The sequence below is a fragment of the Ambystoma mexicanum genome, unplaced genomic scaffold (genome assembly GCF_040938575.1).
Source record: "Ambystoma mexicanum isolate Mex_15411 unplaced genomic scaffold, UKY_AmexF1_1 Mex_scaf20, whole genome shotgun sequence".
Taxonomy (NCBI): Eukaryota; Metazoa; Chordata; class Amphibia; order Caudata; family Ambystomatidae; genus Ambystoma; species Ambystoma mexicanum.
Genome location: NW_027182434.1, coordinates 562172 through 570416, shown reverse-complemented (window position 1 = coordinate 570416; position 8245 = coordinate 562172). Strand labels below are relative to the sequence as shown.

Below are 8245 nucleotides of genomic sequence, written 5' to 3'. Positions count from 1 at the left end.
GGAAATGCGGGATGACAGATTCAACTCTGGAGTCAAACATAGCCCGGAACTATCGCCTTAAACTGAGTTTTAAGCCTGGTGCCGATAAAAAGAAAGAAATTAGCCTTAGATCGGGCAAGCCGTTTGACGGGGGAAAATGAGACCCCCTAGGCCATCTAGGTGGTCGCTGGATGCTGTGCAGACATCAGCAGCTGTTCATTTCATGCCCTCACGTCTCCTCGTTAGTATAGTGGTCAGTATCCCCGCCTGTCACGCGGGAGACCGGGGTTCAATTCCCCGACGGGGAGGTTAAACCTTTTCTGGATTTTTTTTAGTTCTTGACAAATATTCTTGAAGATTAGGCTGAGTCAAGTAGGGAATGGGTGCCAAGAACTGACTCTTTAAGAAAAAAGCACCGGCAACGCTAGTCATCGTACAATATTTGTGCACAATTGCTTACATTAGGCGGCCGGTCCACTTTATTGAGTCCCCCTCAGCACCATTTAGTGCTCCTGTTGTCTGCGAAGTCCAAATTGTAACCCTGAATCAGTTCCTCTTCTGACCCTTTGTATCATGTTACATGACGAGTAATGATCACCTGTTAGCTTTATCCCTAATTATAACTCTCACTCTTTCCCTGCATCTAACCCTAGCTCTAATCCCATCATTAACCTCGGTCCGGGCACACGCGTGAACCCTTACTCTCATCTCAGCCTCTCCTGGTGATACAACACACCTGGGATCGTTTGCTCCCTGTGGGCTGTGGGAAATTTGCTACCAGCACGCCCTGGAAGTGGGGCTCATTCCGCTGCAACGGGAGGTCTTCCCAGGACGCGTCACAGCTCAACGCAAGAGCTCCTGGGTTTCGAAGGCTCTTGCAGCAAGCCTTCACAAAGCAGCAGGGAGCGCCGTTCCAGATGGGAAACTTGAGACTGGATGTCCAGAAAAGCAAGACGTCAGAAGCGAAACCTTTTTCCTGCAGGGTGTGGCATACCATCCGCTTGCTCATTGCGACAGAGCTGGCACTAATGAAGGAAGAGGTCAACGTTACGTTCTTCTTTAAAATGCAAGGCCAGGAAAAGTGGCAGCGGTGGGATTTGAACCCACGCCTCCGAAGAGACTGGAGCCTTAACCCAGCACCTTAGACCGCTCGGCCACGCTACCTCCCTGCTAGTCGCCGAAAGCGGAACTTGACCCGTTGCCCGGCCCGCTTTAGTGCTTTGCCTTTTCTCCTTGGAAAGTCTGGAGACAGGCAGTGGAAGGGCAGGCAAACTGTCAGGTGCGCAGAGGAGGGGAGACCATGAGGCAAGGTGGGAGTTGGGGGCAAGAAGTGAGAAAAAAACTAATCGCAAGCTAGGGCAGGATTCGGAAAGTGAAGCCGAAAAGGGGCTTAGCATGCAGCCCAGGGGTTTCTTTGACTGTCCTAAGCCCACAGGGACTTTGCCGTCCTCAGCTCATGAGACTTGAGATGGGTAGCTTGATTTGCTGAGGAAATGCGGGATGACAGATTCAACTCTGGAGTCAAACATAGCCCGGAACTATCGCCTTAAACTGAGTTTTAAGCCTGGTGCCGATAAAAAGAAAGAAATTAGCCTTAGATCGGGCAAGCCGTTTGACGGGGGAAAATGAGACCCCCTAGGCCATCTAGGTGGTCGCTGGATGCTGTGCAGACATCAGCAGCTGTTCATTTCATGCCCTCACGTCTCCTCGTTAGTATAGTGGTCAGTATCCCCGCCTGTCACGCGGGAGACCGGGGAGGTTAAACCTTTTCTGGATTTTTTTTAGTTCTTGACAAATATTCTTGAAGATTAGGCTGAGTCAAGTAGGGAATGGGTGCCAAGAACTGACTCTTTAAGAAAAAAGCACCGGCAACGCTAGTCATCGTACAATATTTGTGCACAATTGCTTACATTAGGCGGCCGGTCCACTTTATTGAGTCCCCCTCAGCACCATTTAGTGCTCCTGTTGTCTGCGAAGTCCAAATTGTAACCCTGAATCAGTTCCTCTTCTGACCCTTTGTATCATGTTACATGACGAGTAATGATCACCTGTTAGCTTTATCCCTAATTATAACTCTCACTCTTTCCCTGCATCTAACCCTAGCTCTAATCCCATCATTAACCTCGGTCCGGGCACACGCGTGAACCCTTACTCTCATCTCAGCCTCTCCTGGTGATACATCACACCTGGGATCGTTTGCTCCCTGTGGGCTGTGGGAAATTTGCTACCAGCACGCCCTGGAAGTGGGGCTCATTCCGCTGCAACGGGAGGTCTTCCCAGGACGCGTCACAGCTCAACGCAAGAGCTCCTGGGTTTCGAAGGCTCTTGCAGCAAGCCTTCACAAAGCAGCAGGGAGCGCCGTTCCAGATGGGAAACTTGAGACTGGATGTCCAGAAAAGCAAGACGTCAGAAGCGAAACCTTTTTCCTGCAGGGTGTGGCATACCATCCGCTTGCTCATTGCGACAGAGGTGGCACTAATGAAGGAAGAGGTCAACGTTACGTTCTTCTTTAAAATGCAAGGCCAGGAAAAGTGGCAGCGGTGGGATTTGAACCCACGCCTCCGAAGAGACTGGAGCCTTAATCCAGCGCCTTAGACCGCTCGGCCACGCTACCTCCCTGCTAGTCGCCGAAAGCGGAACTTGACCCGTTGCCCGGCCCGCTTTAGTGCTTTGCCTTTTCTCCTTGGAAAGTCTGGAGACAGGCAGTGGAAGGGCAGGCAAACTGTCAGGTGCGCAGAGGAGGGGAGACCATGAGGCAAGGTGGGAGATGGGGGCAAGAAGTGAGAAAAAAACTAATCGCAAGCTAGGGCAGGATTCGGAAAGTGAAGCCGAAAAGGGGCTTAGCATGCAGCCCAGGGGTTTCTTTGACTGTCCTAAGCCCACAGGGACTTTGCCGTCCTCAGCTCATGAGACTTGAGATGGGTAGCTTGATTTGCTGAGGAAATGCGGGATGACAGATTCAACTCTGGAGTCAAACATAGCCCGGAACTATCGCCTTAAACTGAGTTTTAAGCCTGGTGCCGATAAAAAGAAAGAAATTAGCCTTAGATCGGGCAAGCCGTTTGACGGGGGAAAATGAGACCCCCTAGGCCATCTAGGTGGTCGCTGGATGCTGTGCAGACATCAGCAGCTGTTCATTTCATGCCCTCACGTCTCCTCGTTAGTATAGTGGTCAGTATCCCCGCCTGTCACGCGGGAGACCGGGGTTCAATTCCCCGACGGGGAGGTTAAACCTTTTCTGGATTTTTTTTAGTTCTTGACAAATATTCTTGAAGATTAGGCTGAGTCAAGTAGGGAATGGGTGCCAAGAACTGACTCTTTAAGAAAAAAGCACCGGCAACGCTAGTCATCGTACAATATTTGTGCACAATTGCTTACATTAGGCGGCCGGTCCACTTTATTGAGTCCCCCTCAGCACCATTTAGTGCTCCTGTTGTCTGCGAAGTCCAAATTGTAACCCTGAATCAGTTCCTCTTCTGACCCTTTGTATCATGTTACATGACGAGTAATGATCACCTGTTAGCTTTATCCCTAATTATAACTCTCACTCTTTCCCTGCATCTAACCCTAGCTCTAATCCCATCATTAACCTCGGTCCGGGCACACGCGTGAACCCTTACTCTCATCTCAGCCTCTCCTGGTGATACATCACACCTGGGATCGTTTGCTCCCTGTGGGCTGTGGGAAATTTGCTACCAGCACGCCCTGGAAGTGGGGCTCATTCCGCTGCAACGGGAGGTCTTCCCAGGACGCGTCACAGCTCAACGCAAGAGCTCCTGGGTTTCGAAGGCTCTTGCAGCAAGCCTTCACAAAGCAGCAGGGAGCGCCGTTCCAGATGGGAAACTTGAGACTGGATGTCCAGAAAAGCAAGACGTCAGAAGCGAAACCTTTTTCCTGCAGGGTGTGGCATACCATCCGCTTGCTCATTGCGACAGAGCTGGCACTAATGAAGGAAGAGGTCAACGTTACGTTCTTCTTTAAAATGCAAGGCCAGGAAAAGTGGCAGCGGTGGGATTTGAACCCACGCCTCCGAAGAGACTGGAGCCTTAATCCAGCACCTTAGACCGCTCGGCCACGCTACCTCCCTGCTAGTCGCCGAAAGCGGAACTTGACCCGTTGCCCGGCCCGCTTTAGTGCTTTGCCTTTTCTCCTTGGAAAGTCTGGAGACAGGCAGTGGAAGGGCAGGCAAACTGTCAGGTGCGCAGAGGAGGGGAGACCATGAGGCAAGGTGGGAGTTGGGGGCAAGAAGTGAGAAAAAAACTAATCGCAAGCTAGGGCAGGATTCGGAAAGTGAAGCCGAAAAGGGGCTTAGCATGCAGCCCAGGGGTTTCTTTGACTGTCCTAAGCCCACAGGGACTTTGCCGTCCTCAGCTCATGAGACTTGAGATGGGTAGCTTGATTTGCTGAGGAAATGCGGGATGACAGATTCAACTCTGGAGTCAAACATAGCCCGGAACTATCGCCTTAAACTGAGTTTTAAGCCTGGTGCCGATAAAAAGAAAGAAATTAGCCTTAGATCGGGCAAGCCGTTTGACGGGGGAAAATGAGACCCCCTAGGCCATCTAGGTGGTCGCTGGATGCTGTGCAGACATCAGCAGCTGTTCATTTCATGCCCTCACGTCTCCTCGTTAGTATAGTGGTCAGTATCCCCGCCTGTCACGCGGGAGACCGGCCCCGACGGGGAGGTTAAACCTTTTCTGGATTTTTTTTAGTTCTTGACAAATATTCTTGAAGATTAGGCTGAGTCAAGTAGGGAATGGGTGCCAAGAACTGACTCTTTAAGAAAAAAGCACCGGCAACGCTAGTCATCGTACAATATTTGTGCACAATTGCTTACATTAGGCGGCCGGTCCACTTTATTGAGTCCCCCTCAGCACCATTTAGTGCTCCTGTTGTCTGCGAAGTCCAAATTGTAACCCTGAATCAGTTCCTCTTCTGACCCTTTGTATCATGTTACATGACGAGTACTGATCACCTGTTAGCTTTATCCCTAATTATAACTCTCACTCTTTCCCTGCATCTAACCCTAGCTCTAATCCCATCATTAACCTCGGTCCGGGCACACGCGTGAACCCTTACTCTCATCTCAGCCTCTCCTGGTGATACATCACACCTGGGATCGTTTGCTCCCTGTGGGCTGTGGGAAATTTGCTACCAGCACGCCCTGGAAGTGGGGCTCATTCCGCTGCAACGGGAGGTCTTCCCAGGACGCGTCACAGCTCAACGCAAGAGCTCCTGGGTTTCGAAGGCTCTTGCAGCAAGCCTTCACAAAGCAGCAGGGAGCGCCGTTCCAGATGGGAAACTTGAGACTGGATGTCCAGAAAAGCAAGACGTCAGAAGCGAAACCTTTTTCCTGCAGGGTGTGGCATACCATCCGCTTGCTCATTGCGACAGAGGTGGCACTAATGAAGGAAGAGGTCAACGTTACGTTCTTCTTTAAAATGCAAGGCCAGGAAAAGTGGCAGCGGTGGGATTTGAACCCACGCCTCCGAAGAGACTGGAGCCTTAATCCAGCGCCTTAGACCGCTCGGCCACGCTACCTCCCTGCTAGTCGCCGAAAGCGGAACTTGACCCGTTGCCCGGCCCGCTTTAGTGCTTTGCCTTTTCTCCTTGGAAAGTCTGGAGACAGGCAGTGGAAGGGCAGGCAAACTGTCAGGTGCGCAGAGGAGGGGAGACCATGAGGCAAGGTGGGAGATGGGGGCAAGAAGTGAGAAAAAAACTAATCGCAAGCTAGGGCAGGATTCGGAAAGTGAAGCCGAAAAGGGGCTTAGCATGCAGCCCAGGGGTTTCTTTGACTGTCCTAAGCCCACAGGGACTTTGCCGTCCTCAGCTCATGAGACTTGAGATGGGTAGCTTGATTTGCTGAGGAAATGCGGGATGACAGATTCAACTCTGGAGTCAAACATAGCCCGGAAATATCGCCTTAAACTGAGTTTTAAGCCTGGTGCCGATAAAAAGAAAGAAATTAGCCTTAGATCGGGCAAGCCGTTTGACGGGGGAAAATGAGACCCCCTAGGCCATCTAGGTGGTCGCTGGATGCTGTGCAGACATCAGCAGCTGTTCATTTCATGCCCCACGTCTCCTCGTTAGTATAGTGGTCAGTATCCCCGCCTGTCACGCGGGAGACCGGGGTTCAATTCCCCGACGGGGAGGTTAAACCTTTTCTGGATTTTTTTAGTTCTTGACAAATATTCTTGAAGATTAGGCTGAGTCAAGTAGGGAATGGGTGCCAAGAACTGACTCTTTAAGAAAAAAGCACCGGCAACGCTAGTCATCGTACAATATTTGTGCACAATTGCTTACATTAGGCGGCCGGTCCACTTTATTGAGTCCCCCTCAGCACCATTTAGTGCTCCTGTTGTCTGCGAAGTCCAAATTGTAACCCTGAATCAGTTCCTCTTCTGACCCTTTGTATCATGTTACATGACGAGTAATGATCACCTGTTAGCTTTATCCCTAATTATAACTCTCACTCTTTCCCTGCATCTAACCCTAGCTCTAATCCCATCATTAACCTCGGTCCGGGCACACGCGTGAACCCTTACTCTCATCTCAGCCTCTCCTGGTGATACATCACACCTGGGATCGTTTGCTCCCTGTGGGCTGTGGGAAATTTGCTACCAGCACGCCCTGGAAGTGGGGCTCATTCCGCTGCAACGGGAGGTCTTCCCAGGACGCGTCACAGCTCAACGCAAGAGCTCCTGGGTTTCGAAGGCTCTTGCAGCAAGCCTTCACAAAGCAGCAGGGAGCGCCGTTCCAGATGGGAAACTTGAGACTGGATGTCCAGAAAAGCAAGACGTCAGAAGCGAAACCTTTTTCCTGCAGGGTGTGGCATACCATCCGCTTGCTCATTGCGACAGAGGTGGCACTAATGAAGGAAGAGGTCAACGTTACGTTCTTCTTTAAAATGCAAGGCCAGGAAAAGTGGCAGCGGTGGGATTTGAACCCACGCCTCCGAAGAGACTGGAGCCTTAATCCAGCACCTTAGACCGCTCGGCCACGCTACCTCCCTGCTAGTCGCCGAAAGCGGAACTTGACCCGTTGCCCGGCCCGCTTTAGTGCTTTGCCTTTTCTCCTTGGAAAGTCTGGAGACAGGCAGTGGAAGGGCAGGCAAACTGTCAGGTGCGCAGAGGAGGGGAGACCATGAGGCAAGGTGGGAGATGGGGGCAAGAAGTGAGAAAAAAACTAATCGCAAGCTAGGGCAGGATTCGGAAAGTGAAGCCGAAAAGGGGCTTAGCATGCAGCCCAGGGGTTTCTTTGACTGTCCTAAGCCCACAGGGACTTTGCCGTCCTCAGCTCATGAGACTTGAGATGGGTAGCTTGATTTGCTGAGGAAATGCGGGATGACAGATTCAACTCTGGAGTCAAACATAGCCCGGAACTATCGCCTTAAACTGAGTTTTAAGCCTGGTGCCGATAAAAAGAAAGAAATTAGCCTTAGATCGGGCAAGCCGTTTGACGGGGGAAAATGAGACCCCCTAGGCCATCTAGGTGGTCGCTGGATGCTGTGCAGACATCAGCAGCTGTTCATTTCATGCCCTCACGTCTCCTCGTTAGTATAGTGGTCAGTATCCCCGCCTGCGGGAGACCGGGGTTCAATTCCCCGACGGGGAGGTTAAACCTTTTCTGGATTTTTTTTAGTTCTTGACAAATATTCTTGAAGATTAGGCTGAGTCAAGTAGGGAATGGGTGCCAAGAACTGACTCTTTAAGAAAAAAGCACCGGCAACGCTAGTCATCGTACAATATTTGTGCACAATTGCTTACATTAGGCGGCCGGTCCACTTTATTGAGTCCCCCTCAGCACCATTTAGTGCTCCTGTTGTCTGCGAAGTCCAAATTGTAACCCTGAATCAGTTCCTCTTCTGACCCTTTGTATCATGTTACATGACGAGTAATGATCACCTGTTAGCTTTATCCCTAATTATAACTCTCACTCTTTCCCTGCATCTAACCCTAGCTCTAATCCCATCATTAACCTCGGTCCGGGCACACGCGTGAACCCTTACTCTCATCTCAGCCTCTCCTGGTGATACATCACACCTGGGATCGTTTGCTCCCTGTGGGCTGTGGGAAATTTGCTACCAGCACGCCCTGGAAGTGGGGCTCATTCCGCTGCAACGGGAGGTCTTCCCAGGACGCGTCACAGCTCAACGCAAGAGCTCCTGGGTTTCGAAGGCTCTTGCAGCAAGTCTTCACAAAGCAGCAGGGAGCGCCGTTCCAGATGGGAAACTTGAGACTGGATGTCCAGAAAAGCAAGACGTCAG

The 8245-nt window shown here is 51.1% G+C and overlaps 3 non-coding genes across 3 annotated transcripts; all 3 read left to right on the top strand.

Annotated features, from left to right (window-relative positions):
* Window positions 1-215: 215 nt before the first annotated feature.
* On the top strand, window positions 216-287 carry TRNAD-GUC (transfer RNA aspartic acid (anticodon GUC)). Its single transcript has one exon. It is a non-coding gene; the product is annotated as a tRNA-Asp (tRNA).
* A 2846-nt stretch (window positions 288-3133) lies between these two features.
* On the top strand, window positions 3134-3205 carry TRNAD-GUC (transfer RNA aspartic acid (anticodon GUC)). The gene has a single exon. It is a non-coding gene; the product is annotated as a tRNA-Asp (tRNA).
* A 2854-nt stretch (window positions 3206-6059) lies between these two features.
* On the top strand, window positions 6060-6131 carry TRNAD-GUC (transfer RNA aspartic acid (anticodon GUC)). The gene has a single exon. It is a non-coding gene; the product is annotated as a tRNA-Asp (tRNA).
* Window positions 6132-8245: the final 2114 nt, after the last annotated feature.